At 37.8% G+C, this 19,256-nt stretch overlaps 1 protein-coding gene across 4 annotated transcripts in view; it reads right to left on the reverse strand.

Annotated features, from left to right (window-relative positions):
* The window catches only part of LOC127651196 (B-cell CLL/lymphoma 9 protein-like), a 154,571-nt gene that overhangs the window by 31,229 nt on the left and 104,086 nt on the right, over nt 1-19,256 (reverse strand). For all 4 annotated transcript variants that reach the window (XM_052136915.1, XM_052136914.1, XM_052136916.1 and 1 more), the window contains one exon: nt 1,597-1,674. The gene's annotated coding sequence lies outside the window, so the exon portion shown is untranslated. The remainder of the gene's footprint in view (nt 1-1,596; nt 1,675-19,256) is intronic.

Raw genomic sequence — 19,256 nt, forward strand, 5'->3', positions numbered from 1 at the left:
GTGCTGGTTCTGGGATTTCTGTGAACACAAACAGTTAAACTAGAGTCTGTAACTGAACATGCGCCATTGGAATCCATAAAAAGAAAACGGTGTATATCCACGTTCGCTAACAAAAATACATACAAGTCCAATTACAATATCGAACAGTTCACAGACATGTGTAATGAAGGAATACTTCTTACGGTGCTAAAGTTGAGAAAAATATATTTTATGGAGATACGTGCTTTTCATCAGACAGCGACGATATACTATTTTCATACAATACTATATAATATTGTGTCAATATACATCCCTTTTAGCTAGTCTGGGAACTTTTACCTTTCAGTTCGGCCCGATGGTGGAAAAGGGGCTTTAGATTACCACATCATGGTCTGGATAGGACAAAGTTTTACACCACAGAGTTGCTGTGGAATTGTCTAGAAACAAGTCCCACATAAACATTTAATACGACACACTTATGCATTTCCTCTTATTCTTCAGTCAGGGGTGCTCATTCCCTCACCTCCAGGTCCTAATTGGAGAGTCCTGCTCGAAAACACCTGACTGTAATTTACTAGTGAACCCCAAGACCGACTGCAGAAAGGCAGACCTTCAGCAGCTGGACTGAGCATCTCTGATATATGCATGCAACGGAACCAAGTTATACAGAAACTTCTACAACCAAAAGCACCACATGGCTGAAGACTATGTCCGAAAGAGAAGGCTTGCCGTTTAGTCATTAAGGTTTATTACAACCTTCAAGACAAGAGACTGTCTAAATTGATGACAGTAGTCCCCAAAAGACAGTTTCAAGGAACTAAAGGTGAAGGAAACAAGAAAACATTTCCCCATGGTTTGCAAAACTCTGAGTATAACAAATAATTTCCAAACAACAATATTAATTATGGGATCCATAAAGAGGCCAACTGCATTCTGATCAACACAACTACACAGAGCCAGCAGGACTAATTCTAGAACAGTTTCCTTACAGAGCAAGTATCATTTAGTACCTATTTCCATCCCAAGAAACCAAAATGCTCAAGCCAGTAGACTGGGACTAGCTTTCCATAAGAGTGAACAACAAAAAGTTCATTACATTGCATCAAATTCGAGACCTCTATGCCATTATTTAAAAAGACACATTCCAAGTAACCTAGGGTCTCAGTTCTGGGCTAATAATATATAAAACACGGTGCCTCTTACATAGGGTGATCAATATGAACACCTCAGCTTTGAGTCGTCCAGCTTCTTAATATTTAAGACAAACATTTTAAGGATCACCACAGACCGAAATATAGTCTTGGGCTAGAAATAATCTTCATCCAATTAGTCCTTAAACCCACCTCTCATTTGCAGTTTCTCATTAATTCCATTTCCAATGTCTCTTCCCCTCTGCTGCCTTTCATTTTCTTTTTCACACACTGGATTTCCTTTTCTCACATTCAACAGAATCTAAAGTGTGTTTGTGTGTGTGTGTGCGTGTGTCTCTGACACAACTCCATACATCAGTGCTGTTTATGTCCATGTTGCCCCCTGCTGAAATATGTTGTTTGACAAGGATGAGTGTATGTAAGGGTGTATGTAAGGGTGTGAAAGAGAGACATAAGCAGCACTCACCATGTCCCTCTGTGTCACGATATAGCTGTGGCCATGACTGCACTGACTGAAACAGAACACCACAAACCGCACTACGATCTGAGAGAGAGGGAGAGAAAACACATTTATTAAACAGACTTGGGGCCAATGTTGTTAGAACGTTTAGGAAATGTTAAGAGACAAGTGAACAGTGCGTTAAAAGCCAGTTTTATGGGTTTGATTAATTGATGGATGAACCTGAATTTGATTGAATGACATTTAAGTGTTTGAATTCAAAGATTGCCAGCAAAGACACCAAAAGCTACTTGTTCTTGCATTTCTCCCAACTGATTTGCCAAGTTCTTGAATATGTGCAAGTGTAAATTAGATTGAAGAGCTATTGAGGAGAAGATGATGTTCACCATTCTTTGTATGCTGGGTGATAAACATTGGAGGGGAGAAGAGCGATGATTCAGTCAGTCAAACTTTTGTGAAAGAGGTGACAGTATAAAAAAAAAATACAACTCACAATCTTAAAAGTAACAGGTTACATATTTTTATATGTATAAATAAAAAAAGAGCAATGTGAAGAAATTTCATCAAAATTGTATACCCCTTTTAGCTTAGAGGGTAAGCAACAGTTTGACCATTTGACATTTTTAGTGAACTACTTCTTTAAAAATAATCAAACTGAAATCAAAGTTGTTTCTGGAACAAGCATGAATACAAAGAAACAGGTATACAGTGTCTGCAATGGCCAAGTGACTCTTCTACTCAAAGTGTGACCGATGTCTGTGAGCTTTTGCCTTTCACTTCAAGAACAGAGTATTTAACATGAGGAAGAGAAAAGGCAAGTCTGTGTGGGTGAGCCCAATGTTCAAAATAAAACTCATAGAAATAAGACATTAATCAACTATATCAAAGGTTTCAAGAACAGATCCTATCACACCGTACGCACAGCTGAGCTTCAAAGCCTACAAAAATACAAAGACTAGACAATACAGGTCCAAGACATCGTAAAGACATAATGCATTGTTTTGTTTCAAAGTGACACTCTACATGCCAACACAAGCTTCCTCACATAATGAGGTCACTTCCTATTCCAAACAAGAGCTGATCTAAGACCAGTTTCCACTTTCTTCAAAGCCATTTAAAAAAAAAAAAAAAAAAAAAAGTCTCCCTGCATTTTAAACATCAGATTCATTAGCATTGCCATACAAAGTCCAGATGGCAAACAAATGGCTAATATATATAATATTTTATTCCTTTAAAGTGAAGTGTTCTATTTGCATGACTAGTCATCAAATAATTATTGTTCCCCGATCACTCCCTCCGTTTTTCATTGGTCAAACACCCAAACTCATGGCATTCCTTGAGCCAACGTCGATGTTAGGCTGGTTGAGATGCTAAATGTAGTGCAATGTGCAGCATTTAAACTATTTGGGTAAATCAACTTATGAATGGCTTACTTACAGTTGTCTTGGCATATCAAGTTGGAGTTGAGAAAATTTATAGAAAAAAAATGGCCAAACTTCACCTTGACATTTTTTTAAGGGCTTATGCCTTAAATGGGATAGTATTGTGGAGAAATAAAAATAAAGTAGTGGGACAATGGGGGAAACTATTGGGAAATGACTCAGGCCAGATTTGAACTTGAGTCGCCCGCACACAAGAGCTCCCGTGCAATATGTCGGAACACGTGCACTACTAACAAGGCCACGTCTCCATCATATGATGGTATAAAAAAACTTGACCATCAATATCCAGTTAAAAAAGGCATATCAATGGGTTAGCAGAATATTGTACCAAATCAAACAGAGGAAAACGATGCATCACCACATGAGAACCATTTCTCTTTTGTTTCCAACAGTGAAATTATTTCTCCTGACGCGATACCAATTGGCCATATCATATCTGGAAATTATATTCACTACAAGCAAGAGTGTGATTGTGCTGAACCACTGCTGAAGATCGAATGGTTGCAGGATTCAGATTTTCATTGGTCATTGACCGCAATGAGTTTAAGACAGATATGGAAACGGACATTGTCCTAATGTGACTCCAAAAGCAGATTCCATGTATAAGAGAAACACGCATTACTACCACATTCATGACATGCAATGCTGCGATCAAATCCTTGAGGGAAGTTTTAACTTTAAAATAGTCATTATGATATGAGGTGCAGTCAAGTGATTTTGGTTGGATTAAAATGGGATGCATTGTACAATTTCATTTGCTTTTCTCTTTTTCACATCGGGACAAAAAACAAAAAACAAGAATGTGCATTAGATGTTTAGCTGATGCTTCTTCATGCATTTAATCTTGTGGCACTTGAACAATTAGTATTTTCTGGCAAATGTTATCGCTATTCTTCATCAACAGTACACAAAAGGCATAAAGATCATTCCACTGGTAACAGTGACATTGTGGTGGTGTTCATGTGTGCTCCTGTCGCAAATACTTGGCTGCAACTGGCATATATATTGAGGTTTCCCCAATATATTAAAATTAGAGGTCGGATGATATACGTTTCAAATGTTGAATGTAAAATCATTACATTTTGTCCACCACCTTACGGAATACGTCAATATTCTTGTTTAACAGTACACAAGAGGAGAACAGTAAAATTCACAATTTAAAATGTACATAATAAACTTTTTTTAAAAAAAATTTTTTATTAAATCGAGACAACTCAGTCAGGATTGAAAGAAAACAGATGTTCCCACTGGTATTAATGACATTGTGGCAGAGTTCATGTGCGCTCATCTGGTAAATAAAGGGCCGCAACTTGCTACCCAGACACGCACACAGGTGTTGACAAATAACAGTATGACGTACACGAGATGGATCTCACTTGGGTGTCGTCATAAACCTGCCGAAGGTTGTAGCCTCATATTACAGGTTCTTTTGTGTGCCAATACCCCCTACACCCTGCCTTCCATCAGAAGACACGGATGCAAACAGACATGGTAGAACTTAACCTTTTACTGCACAGAGCTTTCACAATATCATTCCATACATGCTACAACAAACCAGTTTATCAGTGCATAGAGAAGACTGGGTTTGAGCAAGAGCTACCTATTCCATTCCCTGACGGTGGAAGGCTGCAGCTTTGTTTGGACAGGCAGCAAAAAGCAGTTTCTTTGGTGTATGTCTCAAAATAATTTCAATTGTTTAAAGTCTGAAAAAAATATATATATTTGAAAGTGGCGTTTCCATTACTTTTCCAGTAATTCCTAGTAGATTATATATTTAAGAGCTACATTTATATTTTTATAAAAATGTATATTTACTATATAAATTTCCATATCTTTCCATTTCAATTACTTTTTTAAGATTTTATTCATTCCCATTATTTTTCCAAGCCTGGAAAGCCATAAAAAGAAAGTTTATAATGACTTTTTAGTTTATAGTGACTAAGGCTTACATTCAAGCTACAATCTCCTTTTTGTGTTCCACAGAAGAAATAGTCATACAAGTTTGGAACAAAATGAGGATGTGTTTGATAAAATATGAACAGGTAAACTTGAATTAAGTTATCCTTAAGAACGGGTTACTTGCATGAATCCACCGTTTCACTAAAAACACGCTATACATAACCCGCGAGGAATTCACAACAGACAAACAACTTCCAAAAAGCGGCTAATACTTCAGTATATTCATTATATGCAGTTACTTCAAGAGCTCAGGTTTCCGGGAAAGATTTATCATGTTATTTAATAAAATATTTTAAACATATCTATCTTTAATATGCTTATAAAAGTTTATAATTTTAATTTAAATTTATAAAATATAGTTTATAAATTTTTCAAAACATTTGGTTAGTTACATTTTGTAACATATTTTTGACATTTTGCACATTATCGTAACCCAAAATGTTATTTGTAATTTATATGCCATTTTAGTCACAGTAAAATTTATTAAAATTAATGACATGATGAAATACTGTCAACATTTAAATGGAAATTTTCATTAAAAAGACAAAAATGGCAGCATGAACAAAGCCTCCCTCTCTGCCCGTCCTTAAAACAAAAATAAGCCTTGCTCTTGCAGCCAAGTAGAACCTGAGTGTACTGTAGCTCTCTGGCCCTCACAATCCCTCTTATCATCAAAAGGAAATAGAACAACCACTCCAGGAACTTATTTAGTGCCAACGGGGTAGTGCACAATTGACCATCCACAAAGTAACTGTTCTTACTGGAGAGAATTTAAAAGTTAAAAGTGCTGACATTTAGCTTGCTTTCTTACCAGTGTGGACAACAGCACAGTTCACAGGCATATTGTAGTCTATGATCTGGGTTTGTGAATGAGAATGAAACAGGAAATTGGATCCATTTTTTATGATTAACATTTTTAATGATTCCTACATCGGACATAGAAAAGCATAAATACACAGAATCAATATTTTACTCCCACTTACCCCCAGCCCCAACCCCACCCTAAACACAAACCCCTGTGGTCAAACATGAGTACATACACCTAAAAGAAAACAAATAAATAAAATCACACACATTAACAACTACCCCCTCTCTCTCTCTCTCTCTCCACTGTTCCACCCAGAGAACATTCCAAACAAACAAATCCAAATTACCCAGTCTTCTATATGACACTTCTTCGAAAGCCTCCACCCTCCCCATCGCGGAGCAACAATTCTGAAATGGGGGTGCTCCAGCCGACTTCCAACCCCTTAAAATTGCCACTTGTCTGGCAATCAAAACACTGATTAGGACCCAATTTTGTATATGATTATTCCCTATATTGATGACCGCCCCATCGCCCAAAATACAGAGTCTGGGGCAAAATTAAATTTGAGTGCCCAAACATCACATAGAAAACTCTGAACCTTCAACCTAAATTCTTGGATCTTAATGCCACCCTGAAAAAACATGGGTTGTGTCCCCATCTTCTGATTGGCATCGCCAGCAGGTGGGTGTGTCTTTAAGATCAAGCCTATACAATCTAGGTTCAATTAAATTTATGTAAAATCTTGAATTGCATACGGCGAACCCTTGCATCTCTAGATACAGAATTTACATTTTTTAGAATCCTAGCCCACACTCCAATACAAAGTTTAAATCCAATGCCTTATGACTTTTTCAAAAAGCAGTAATCACATCTCCCAGGGTATCTGCCACTTTAGGGGGGTGTATGCTACTCCCAAAAACAATATAGAGCAGGTGGTGCAGCTGTAAATACCTACAGAACTAAGATCTGGGAATCCCAAAATGTTCAACCAAATTTTCTCAACACTCCGTTCACAGTGTAGTAAACCCCTTACAATCCACTCTGACCAGCAAAAAGGGGACATATTAATACCTTATTTTATGGTTCAGCCATATGCTTGAGGCAACATTTAAATATCTGAACACATTTGTCTATACTGAGTGCAAATGCGAGATAACTGGGTGAGATAAGTGTTAACTTCACCGATTAGTTTGATAGAAAGGCTTTGCAATGGCAAAATAGGGGCTGTTCAATACAAAACCAGGGAAGCAACCAATGAGTCAAATGTCTGAGACCGAATGCATAGTAATTAAACAAAATCTTGTAGGCCTAGTCAACCTTTGTCAATCAGCCTATATAATTTATTAAAATGTAATCTAGTATGCTTACCATTCCAAATGAAGGACTTCGCTAAGCTATCAAATTGCATGAAATAATAGAGAGGGACATCTACCGGGTGAGATTGAAGCAGGTGGTTAAATTTTGAAATAAAATTTATTTTAATAACATTAAACTTCCCAATCATAGATAAATGTAATTAAGCCCACCTGCCGACCTGCCCACAAATCTAACTAAAATCACACAAATTTGCTGGGAATAAAATGCTCAAATATTTAATGTCCTGTTTGGGCCATTGGAAAGTGCCCGACTGGCCAGTACGCTCTCAGAGCCAAAGCTTTGGATTTAGACCAATTGACTCTGTATCCTAAGAACTTAGAAAAGGAATTAATAATTCTATGGAGGCAAGGCACAGATCTAATGGTGTCGGAGATGAATAATAAACTATCATCTGTGAAGAGCAAAAGCTTATGTGCAATACCTCCCGCCACCACCCCTGGAACACACCCTCTTCCCTCCTTATCATGGCTGCTAAATGTTCCAGGGCAAGACAGAACAATAATGGGGGAAGAGGGCAACCCTGCCAAGGAATCCAGAGTAAAATAATCTGAAATTAATCTATTTGTTTGTACCACTGCTACCAGGTGTCTATAAAGTAACTTAATCCATCCAATAAAAGTATTCCCGAACACGTACATTTCCAAAATCTTAAAAAGATAATCCCATTCTACCTTATCAAATGCCTTTTTGGTGTCATTTATATTAATGAAACGCCTAATGTTATTAGAAGAGCTGCAGCCCCGAATAAACCAATAAAGACAATATTTTTACATCTAGCTAGATCAGGGAAATTGGACGGCAACTCTTACACTCGCTTGGATCTTTGTCCTTTTTAAGAATAAGACTGATCTGGGCTTGTGTCGTGGTTTGCGCGGTAAGCTTTCCATTCTTTAATGATTCCATATAACCTTCTAACAATAGTGGAGCCAATTCTGTAGCATAAAATCTAAAAACATTCAGCAGAAAACCATCTGGCCCTGGAGCCTTGCCTGTTGGCAAGGCCTTAATTACCTCGCCAAGCTCCTCCAATGTTATCTCAGAATCAAGAAAATGTATTTTGTTCAGTCATCAGTTTAGTGAGTTCCAATGGTTCCACAAAGTTTCTAATATCTTCAACAGTAGACGATCAAGATCTTTAAATGCATTATTAATATTAATGGCCGAGGTAAAAATTTCCCCACTAGCAAATATAACAGAGAATGGTAGAAAAAGACTCTCTCTGCTTTATAAATCTAGCCAGCTTTGTGTTTTCCTGCTTTGTTCCCCAACGGACTTGCTCTGAATAGCCAAAACTCCACCTTTCTTGACAAAATAGTGTTATTGAAATACAGATATCAGGTAGATTCTCTGAGGACATCAGACAACATTCGGCAATTCAGCTCTGCCTCAGCACTTTTAATATTCCCTTAAGATTTTTTGATGAATGAGGCATACTGTATGATACGACCCCCAAGTCCCTCCCAGGCCACACTCACAGAGGATACTGAGGACCAGTTGGTCTCCATATAAACATTGATTTCGGCCTTTAACATTTGTTGAAATTGAGGATTTTGCAAAAGGGATACATTAAAGTGCCAACTGTATGATTTCCTTTTCTCCATATGTGGCAACGCCTCAAAACTCACCAGGGTGTGATCCCAGACTAAAATATTTCCAATTGAGCAATCATCAACAGATGATATAAAAAATATATATATATATATATTCTAGAATAAATCTTATGGACTGATGAAAATTTTTTATTGTCCCTACCAGATGGGTTTAAAAGTCTCCAAATATCTGTAAGACCAATAATTTTACACATCCTGTGAAGAGTCACAGTTGCTCTATGGGGCTTACACACTTTTGCTTCACTATGATCAAGGACTGAGTCCATCAATAGATTAAAGTCTTGAGGGGTGCTAGCAGCTTGCAGGATCAAGGGTTCCTGCAAGCTGCTGGCAGGATTCCCTTCAAGATCTATAAAAAAAAAGCCCTGATCATCCCTGTTGGGTGCGTAAATATTAGCCTAAATTAACCTTTGCCTCTGAGTTTCTGCTAAAACGATAATGGCTCTTCCTAATTTATCTTTAATCTGTTTGAGACATGAATTGTAGATGCTTATTTATCAATGTAATGACTCCCCTGCTTTTACTTGAGCCAGCACTAAACATGTCCACCCCACATCTTCCCAAATTTTTCAGCTTCCTGTGGAGAAAGATGCGTTTCTTGAAGAAACGCTATATCACATTTCTAATAAATAACCTTCCTTCTTTTTATGGGGTGCCCCAACCAATTCACATTCCACATGGAGAGACGATCCACTCAGATTAACATTTGACATTAGAAAAAATAGATTGTGTGTCAAAAATCAAATTATAAAAGACCCCATTCCAATATTGATGCAACAACCAACCCCATACCTGTCAACATTTGGGTAACACTTGTTTTTTTTTCGCTGGAGCACTACCAAAGTCATCTCCTCCTATCTACCGTACCAGTGATGCTTGATTCAACTTCCTACGTCTACTACCTGCGCAGATATCAACAGCGCAACTGGGTTGAAATTTGGATGGTGTCGATTGTGTGGATGCGTTTCATACAAGATCTGGCAACTGGACAACCTTGGAATAATATATTGGTGTGCTTATTCATATAACGAGGTTTAGGCCATACAAATTACGGGAGTTTCCCAGGAGAAATAACAAAAGAGAGGGTGGTGGGAGATGGGTGTGAAATATGGGAGACTCCCAGGAAAAAAGGGAGTGTTGACAGGTATGATCAACCCCCGAACTTCCCACAGAACAAAACAAAAAAATAACCTGCGCATTAACTCCACGCATGACAGCGCCAACCTGCCAACATTCCCTCTAAACTCAGTCCACCTATGCCTACGAGTCCCTGCGACAACTTTGCCGTTGGATTGCTCAAATCTGGCGCTTCTATAAAAATTGAGAGACAGAATTACACAACAGAAAATAATCTATAAATCTAACTTCAGCCTATAGGTGGAATAAACATGTAGATTCATCCACATAACTGTCTCGAAGGTGTGTTCCTCCACAAAACAAGGCTGAAACAGCACAAAAAGAAACAAAAAAAAGGACATGTAAATATTTTGCGGCATCCTTGGTATCTATTCTGAATTTGGCCGGGAACATCAGTGCAAAAACGACCTTCTGTTAATGTTAGAGTTTCTTGCATTCCTTGCATTCATCACCCTTCTCTCGACGAATTAGCAAAATCTAGGAACAAGAAAATGCTGTGGTTCTTCCAAGAAAGCCTTCCTTTACTTCTCGCCTAACATAAGATCTTTATAGGAAGATCTCAGAAATTTGGCCAGAATTGATTGGGGTATCAAAGACTACCTTGGTCGCTAGCGGGTAGGCAGCTAATTCCCTCTCTGATGACTCCAGATAATCGATACGTTTGTCGACATATGTCATCTTTTAACCAACTCGGTGAATTTCAACTCCATAGCAGTAATCGCTTGAAGTATTACACCAAGATCCTCTAAGTCAGCAATACCCTTCGTCAGCATCGCAGTCATGTTCAATAGTTGACCCCGAATCTCTTTCACGCCCTGTCCAAATTGAGTCTCTGCCTTACGGCCTGCTCAGGGGCTTCAGCTTGAACACATAAGTGTCTTTTAATGTCCAGAGCCTGAGGATTTTTAATTCTTTGAAATATTGCCTTCTTAGAACAGTTGTGGATCAGGGTGTACGAAATCTCACCGGTTTATGACACAAAAAGTATTAAAAATTAGCAAAGAGCGCCAAGCTCGCCGTTCACACGTCTGAACCTTGCATGGTGTCACCCCAGGAAATTGGATCCTTGATCAGACTCCTTCCAAACTGAAGCTGCGGCAAACACTTGAGTGACCCGACATATCCACTTTTGAATGGCCCTAAATTGGCCATTGAAAAGCCTGTCACTCAACCACTAGTTGAGTGCGCTGACAGACCGATAAATCAATAAGGCTGATTATTCATCCAATATTTGGCCATTCTGAGAATATCAAATTGACTGATGTTAAATATGTCCAAATATATTTAAAAAAACGAAAACGTATACTTTGATGTTCAAACTTCGGAAAATTGACCAAGCAGGAAAGTCTCAAAGTGGACAAATATCATGGCTAATATAATTAGTACGATATAGAGCACATAGAGATCAAGAAGGGAAGGAATTGAGAGAAAGATTTTAGAAATATCTTCATACTCTAAGAATTTTAATATATACTGTGGTTGTGGCACAGCTGTTCTTCTCAGTTGTAACAGCATCTTAAAGCTTGTATTTTCTCTACATAACATCTACAGACTGCGAATGTCCAAATGCACATTTCTCTCAAGCCTGTTTCCTTCATTGAGCCTGAACATTTTCCATATGCATTAGCTGTAAACTGTGCAGGCCTGAGGTGAACCCAGCGAACTTAAACAGTAGACAAATGTTCGGTGCCTCCCTCCTTCTCATTTTCTCTAAACGCAGAGCTGCACTCTTGGCCGTGTATGTTGCTTTGTTCATTTGAGTGTCTGTCTAGTGAAGTGAGCTCTCCTGATTTGAGACCAGTGCTGCCATGGATCACTGTGTGTGTGTGTGTGTGTGTGTGTGTGTGTGTGTGTGTGTGTGTGTGTGTGTGTGTGTGTGTGTGTGTGTGTGTGCGCGCAGTGGTACGATCTCCTGCTTGGTTACCAGAGTTGGCATGGTGTTCCCTCTACCTAAATGCAAGACTAAACTCCTGTTTCTGTGTGTGTGTGTGTGTGTGTGTGTTGTTGGCATGGTGCTGCAAGCCTTTTCAGGCCGCCAAAGGCCTGGCGCCATGGTGACATGATGTCGGTCGACCAGCTGGTGAGAGTGGTGATGTGCACTGGCACATAAGTGTGTGCACGTGCACACTTGCATTCACACACAACCAGAGAGGAGCATGCTCTCACACACAAAACAAAAACAATCTACTTCACGTGTACAATTTACAAATTAGTTGTTCACCAATATGGGCTTACAAGTTGCTAATGCAGAGCTATTTACAGATATTTTAAGAGCTGTAAATAGCAAATATGTAATAAAAAAAAAGAGGCTTAATTTACACAATATTGACTAAATTCATACACCAACAAAAATGGTTATGGAAAATGTGCCAAAGCTGTACACTACACTGTTAATCAAACCATTGGGCATAGTTATTGGTCAATGCTGATAGTTTTAAATCAAATAAAAAAATTAAAAAAAAAATCACAATTTAAAATAAAGAAATACTGAATTACAAATTGAAAATGTTCTAAAGAATTAAATTGTTCCTTCCCTTGCAAATAAACAGTAAGTGGCAATCTTTCATAACTGTGGCATTAAATGGAGATTATTGAATAGAGGGTAATTTTATTTTATTATTGTTATTATTTTAGTCCTCAAAATGTAGTCAATATTTTGTCATGTCATAATCATTACATTTAAGTCCATCTTACTTGCATACACATTTAATCGACTACAATAATATTGAAAGGGATAGTTCACCCAAAAATGTTAATTCTCATAATTTACTCACCTTCATGCCATCCCAGATGTGTTTGACTTTCTTTTTAAAGCCGTAGACAAATTAAGAATTTTAGAAGAATATTTCAGCTCTGTGGGTCCATACAATGCCAGTGAATGGTGAACAGACCTTTGTAGCTCAAAAAAATAAATAAAATCACATACAGGAAACATTGAAGTTAATCCATATGAATCCGGGGTTTACATTTCAGAAGCAATATCTTTAAATCTCCACCTTAATTTTCACATTTACATCTGAAAGTTAGAGTTTAAAAAGGAAATCAATATGTATCTGTTTCTCACCAACACTTATATCACTTCTGAAGAGATGGATTTAACCATTGGAGTATTATGGATTACTTATTGTTTTCCTGTATGTGATTTTTGGAGCAACAGATAGGTCTGATCACCATTCACTTGATATTCTTAAATTCTTCATTTGTGTTCTGAAGAAACAAAGTCAAAAACATCTGGGATTGTGAGTAATTGATGAGAGAATTTTCTAATTTTGGGTGAACTATCCCTTTAAGAAGACTATAAATGTACAAAACAACAAAAATATGTAACAAACTGTAACCATGGTGTGAAAGTTTTTGCCCGCTCCTGATTTTTGTGTGTATTTTTCATACTAATACTCAAATGGGTTCAAGTCAGGACTTTGACTAGGCCAATTTAAAACTTACATTTTGCTTCTTTTGAGTCATTTAGAGGATTATTATTAATGCTGTAATTTTGCCAGAACACACACACACAGAGAGAGAGAAGTCCGACCAAATTAACACAAATTCGGGTTCATTTAGCAGGCTAGCACACAGACCCCATACACACTTATGAACTAGCACACAGATGCACTGGCACAAACTGCTCCTGCCGTGGAGGGTGCAAGCTGGCAGAGCTGGACCACTCCATGTCGCACAAAGGCTGGAACTGTGAACACACTCACAGCCACCAAAATTAAAAAACAGTAGTGACACAGGTTTGGTCAGCAGTACACCCAACCAGCACCCCATCATTGTAAGTGGATTAAAAGAAGATAAATCAGTCTTGTTAGTCCTTTGGATTATTTCAAAACAAGAAAACGAAATCGGGGAGGGAGGAAATGGCAAAAACCATTGAGATCCTGTCAGTAGAGCTTTTTTTTTTATTCCCTGTCCCTCTCATATATATATATATATAATATAATCTTTTCCAAGTAATAAGCATAGTGTCAGAGCTGTGGAGCAGTGGTTAATGCATGTGATCTGGACATTGTGACACGTACGAGTCCGGTCCACAAAACGTTCTTCCATTTTCTGTCAAATAGGGGTTGGGACTCAGGTTCCATTCTTAAAACTACTTGAACCGAATCATTCTAAAATGGCATTCAGCTCAATTAACAGTTCTTGAAAATCTACATTCTTCAGACGATGTGGACAGTGTACTAATAACTCAGACAGTGTTTCCTGTTTGCTATAAGTTGAATCTAAAACATCACAGCAAAAAATAAATATATATATTTTTGCTGGAATGTGAGCTTCTACTGAATCGGTCTTGGAAGTTATTGGTTTGAATCAGTTTAACGTCTGGGTCTTACTGACTGGGTCCTCTAAAATAATTTTATCAATAATTTTAAAAATAATCTTATGGGAACCAAAATTCTTAAGCAAAGAAATCAAAGCTGTTACATTCCTTACAATTCCCACCCCTACTCTCCACTATGTATTTGTAAATTTTAAAAAAATACAATAAGTTTGCCTTTAAGGAAGCAGAAACAGACAAGGGTGGCGGGGGGTTTGTCTGTATGGATCATGATTCATTGTTTCACAGAGTATTAGCTTATGTTTGGACGATATTGCAATTATGACACACAGAACTGCCTGAGTAACTTCCCTCCCCATCCAGAGAGCATCCCAGGTGTTAATACCCAACTCCAAAAATAGGCTTGGCAAAATAATAAATGCACTAAGATTAGTGGAGCAGTACAGTGCATCGTGTGGAAATTAAAAACAGCCTTTTTCGCTAAAGCTGCTCTGCCTGGCAGCTGTGAGGGAGGACAGATTGCTCACTGGCCTGTAGGGGAGAAGCTAGCGAGACTGCGTCTAGAGACGGTACTTGCTCACTAGTAAGAAACCGTGAGACCGAAAGGTTTATTGCAGTAGCCATGATTAGCATTTAACGATGCTAGCATACTGAGAGCAGTACTAGCCGAAAGCTAATACAAATACCATTATAACAGCTTCCAGCCAAGAAGACTGAAGCTCTTTGGTCAGTTTAGGGGGGTTGTAAAACAAAAAAATGCAGAGATTTGTTCAACTGGTATATATCGCAATATTGATTTTCTCTCTTTTACCTCTAAGACTTGGATGCTGCACTTGCCAACAATGGTATAAATGTGGTTGGTGTGTTCGGTCACTCTTCACTCACTTGAGGCAAAAATTTGGGTAACAGAGTTCGTGAACTGAGGATCAATTTAATGCAGATACATTTTTGAGAACACAATGATTACAATAGTCAGGAAATTTGAACAAATTGGCTTGATCCACCATCACTATTTATATGGTAAGTCCCAAAAATCATTTTCTCATGCTGTTCAAAACCTGTCTGAGGTCTTTTTGTACTCACGATACAGGTTTTTTTTTCTTCAGATATCAATATTAGCATTTTATTAAAATGTTATAATCAAAATTGTGTTTTTACATGTGAAAATACATTAATTAAATGAAAGTATAACAATTAATTTTCAACATAAAATTGTATCATTTTTATCAAATGAAGTGATTTTATACAGAACCTCACAGCACAATCCAAAATACAATGAGTTATTTTTGTCAAATAAAGTACTGCATTAGAGTATCACAGATTTTGCTTTATTATTATTATTATTAGTAGTATAACAGTGAATATTGCATAACTATAAAGCAGTGATCAATTTCTGTTATACTTTTACTATTTAAATTGACCTTTTATTTTGGCAGAGCTTTTATTATGAAGCGTTTCTATTAAACCGAAAAGGCTGCTATACAAATCAATAAACATGAAGTTTATATAGGACTAAAAAGTGAATTAGTACTCTACCTGCTGTCATCTAGGGCTGCAACTAATTATCATTTTTATAAGACTAATCCGGGACACTCATATTATAATTCACTTTGTCACGAGCAATCACTATAAACAAAACCTAGCTGCAGCAAGCGTGCGCCAGTGATGAGCGTCTCGCGCTGTTTTTCACAAAACACATATAAGTGTCTGACCGCACATACAAATGCAGTTTTAGTTTGTGCTAATTTATACAGCCCGCTTCCTTATTATTTGAACATTAATAAAGGATGTATTAAATATAGTACATTACGGCACAGTGTTTCCTTTTTAGATGCTCTGAAAGGCAAGTTTTGCTCAAGCGAACACCAGGTACGGCTCCGCTTTATTTCATGATAAAACTGCTTCTGTATTTACTTCGTTTACATTTTTGTATTATAATACTCCACGATCTAAATCACCTTAATCTGTGTGGAAAGTTTGGAGTGCGTCTGGACCGTGAGCTGTTCTTTCTTCCTCTCCTCGATCAAGTGCGAGCTGAAGAGCTGCTATCCCACGTCATCATTAGCATATCAAAAGATCTCATGTTGAATTAAAGAAATCAGACGACTACTCGACAACGAAAATCGGTGACAATTTTTTATTGTCGATAATGTCGACTAATCGTTTCAGCCCTACTGTCATCTGCTACAAACAGTGCATGCAAAGCTCATAAAAGGTTTTCCATGTGTGAGCCAAGGATCTCTAAAAGGTATGAGCAGTTTGTGTCTCTATTGGCACTTTTCCACTACACGTTACGGTTCGACTCGCCTCGCCTCTACTCGCTTTACTTTCTGAGCTGGTATTTACACTGCAGTTTAATGCCTCAGAGTGGGTGGGATTATAGGCTGATTGTAATAGCTGCACCACCTCTACTGCCGTGACATCATCTTAAACACAACCAGACTAAAACAATAACACAACCGCTAGATATTAGCTACTAGCTCATTGTGCTGCATAAATGTTGTTGCATGGTGATTTTACACAAGTGTAACATAACAAAATATACCATCCTTGATTGTTTCTGTAGTCACTTAAGTTTTTTTTAGCTTTTCCCTACACTGTTTCTAGGTCCGGTGGTAGCCGTGTGCGACCAACAGCCGGTACACTTCCTGAGAGACTTTTTCCATTTCGCTCATCGCTAACGAGTGCACCGTCTGCACCTCGTTTATAGACCATGGCGTGGTTTTGCACACAGCCAAATGACACTTATCACAGTTGCTAATTTTAAAACTAGCGGGTTGATGTGACGCTGGTAGTAACGATTCTCCCTGACCAATCAGTGATCTGCAGGATTTGGACATCACATTTAGTATCGGCTCGTTTGGAACCTCCACTGAGTTGATACAAAAAGTATCAGGTACCAGGTCCTATCCACAGTGGAAAACCCCAAAAAAGCGAGCAGAGTCAAGTTGTACAATGCAGTGGAAAAGCCCCATTTGACATCACAACACCGGCTTCACACATTCACAAGCACTCACATTTAAAACACTGCATGTGCGAACAATCTATTCATCTAATTTTATCACCGCTTTTGCAGTTATATAATCTCACTAGGATATGACACGATTTTAATTTGTGCAGCGAATGTTTACCTAATGACATTTGTACGTCGGATGGTATTGGAGCATTTTTACAAGTACAAGAATATGAGTGCAGTATCTGACCATATTTCGATACCAGTATCGGTGCATGCCTATGAAATATTTTTGGAAATGTTCCATTTTTTGGTGAACTTTCCCTTTAAATATATACCATGATGTGTCTGTCAACAAAACATGGCAATAACTGTTGTAGCATATCTAAAAAAATATTGTTATACCATGGTACTTCTTGGTACTATTTGAAAGTACTGTGAAAGAAATAACACAATGAAAGCACAAGCACAGCCTTCAGTTCTGAAATTGTATTCTTCTTCAGTGTATGTTAGTTAAATAAAGCCAATACGTGTAAGGTATCTTCATTATTTCATCAGCAAGTCATTTCAGGAATGCTAATTAAAAACAGCAATGGTTATGAAAATATTCCACCTATTACAAATCTCAATTCACACAAATCCCCATTTAACAAAGTCAATCAATCAGCGGTCCACAGAAGACCATGATGCCAGTGAGCAGCACTGCAAGGGAAAAAGACTTACAGGGGTAATAATAATCTGTAATCTATTAATGAAAGTGAATCAATCCATGTCCTGTGAAAACTATTGAGGGACCAACTCTGATGCATGTGTTTTAATGATTTTAAAAGGTAATAAAGTAACTGCCACTATTTAGCGCTGACTAAAAAGCCTTACAAACACTCAGTCTACATTTACACATGCAAATTCCCTTTCTCCAGGACAAACTGGCTGATTTTAGACAAGCAGCCTTTTTGCTTGCTTCCACATTATTCAAAACTAACATTTGGTTTTTATGTCAAAACCTTTCCAATGAATACAGAAGCATTTGGATACAATACAGGTTTGGGGTATGAACGATGGCATTGGGTGAACTATCCCTAGAACCATTATAAACTTAAAAAGAAAATGTAAAGTTTATAGAAGTTTGTCAACATGAAATTACATGCATAGGTAAATGAGTTTATCCTGGTAATAGCACGTCCAGTAAAGTATGACTAGCTACAGTTAAAAGGCCAGAGTTTCCATTGTGGCCAGTGGGTTTATAAAATCCTTGTGCACATTTCCCAAAATCACATTTAATTATAACCTAGCAGGAACTGCAAACCACAAACTAACACACACAGAACTGGACAGCTGAGGACAGTACTAATCAAAGAGCATGCAAGCAAATGGTCAAGCCATTACATGGACACTGCATAAAATTCTAACAAAACCCATCCATAAACATACAAACCTTCACTATTCTCACAATGCAGGTTCCAGACTTAGAGACATCATCCAGCTGAAAACACACATTAATGGCCATTACATTGCAATGAGCAGTGCTGGTGGCTAGACGGTAGCAATGATTACAGGTTGGCATTCGGTGTGCATGTATTTGAAACAGTACACTGAGTATTAGGGCTAGGAATCTGTCTTTTTCATACATTGATATATATCTGCAATTGTTTCAGATATAGAGACAACAGCTTTTGTCTTGTCATACATATTTCTCAACACAACTTTGATAACACAGTTTTAAGTAAAACCAAAACAATAACATTAAACTGCAAGTTAGCCAAGCACTCCTGTGGATTGCTGATGTAAAATTACCGTTTGTAAAAATGAACAACAAACAATCTGCATAATTCTACACAATTGTAAGTAAAAGTGGGCCTGCAACTGATTAGCAAAATTATTTCAACACAATAACAGCTATCAGGTTAGCAGAGGCCTACAGCAGTGCACTGGGTGTACACCGTAGCTACAACACAAAACTCTGCATTTGAACTCTTGGTAGCAGTTAAATCCACATATAATCACGCATACTTACAGGTTGTGATCCTGAAGCACCAGATTGCACCAGTTTTCAGTCTTGAAAATCTGGCATTGGTTGTACTGCTAAATAACTCAAATCAAT

This window comes from Xyrauchen texanus, chromosome 11 (genome assembly GCF_025860055.1).
Source record: "Xyrauchen texanus isolate HMW12.3.18 chromosome 11, RBS_HiC_50CHRs, whole genome shotgun sequence".
Classification (NCBI taxonomy): domain Eukaryota; kingdom Metazoa; phylum Chordata; class Actinopteri; order Cypriniformes; family Catostomidae; genus Xyrauchen; species Xyrauchen texanus.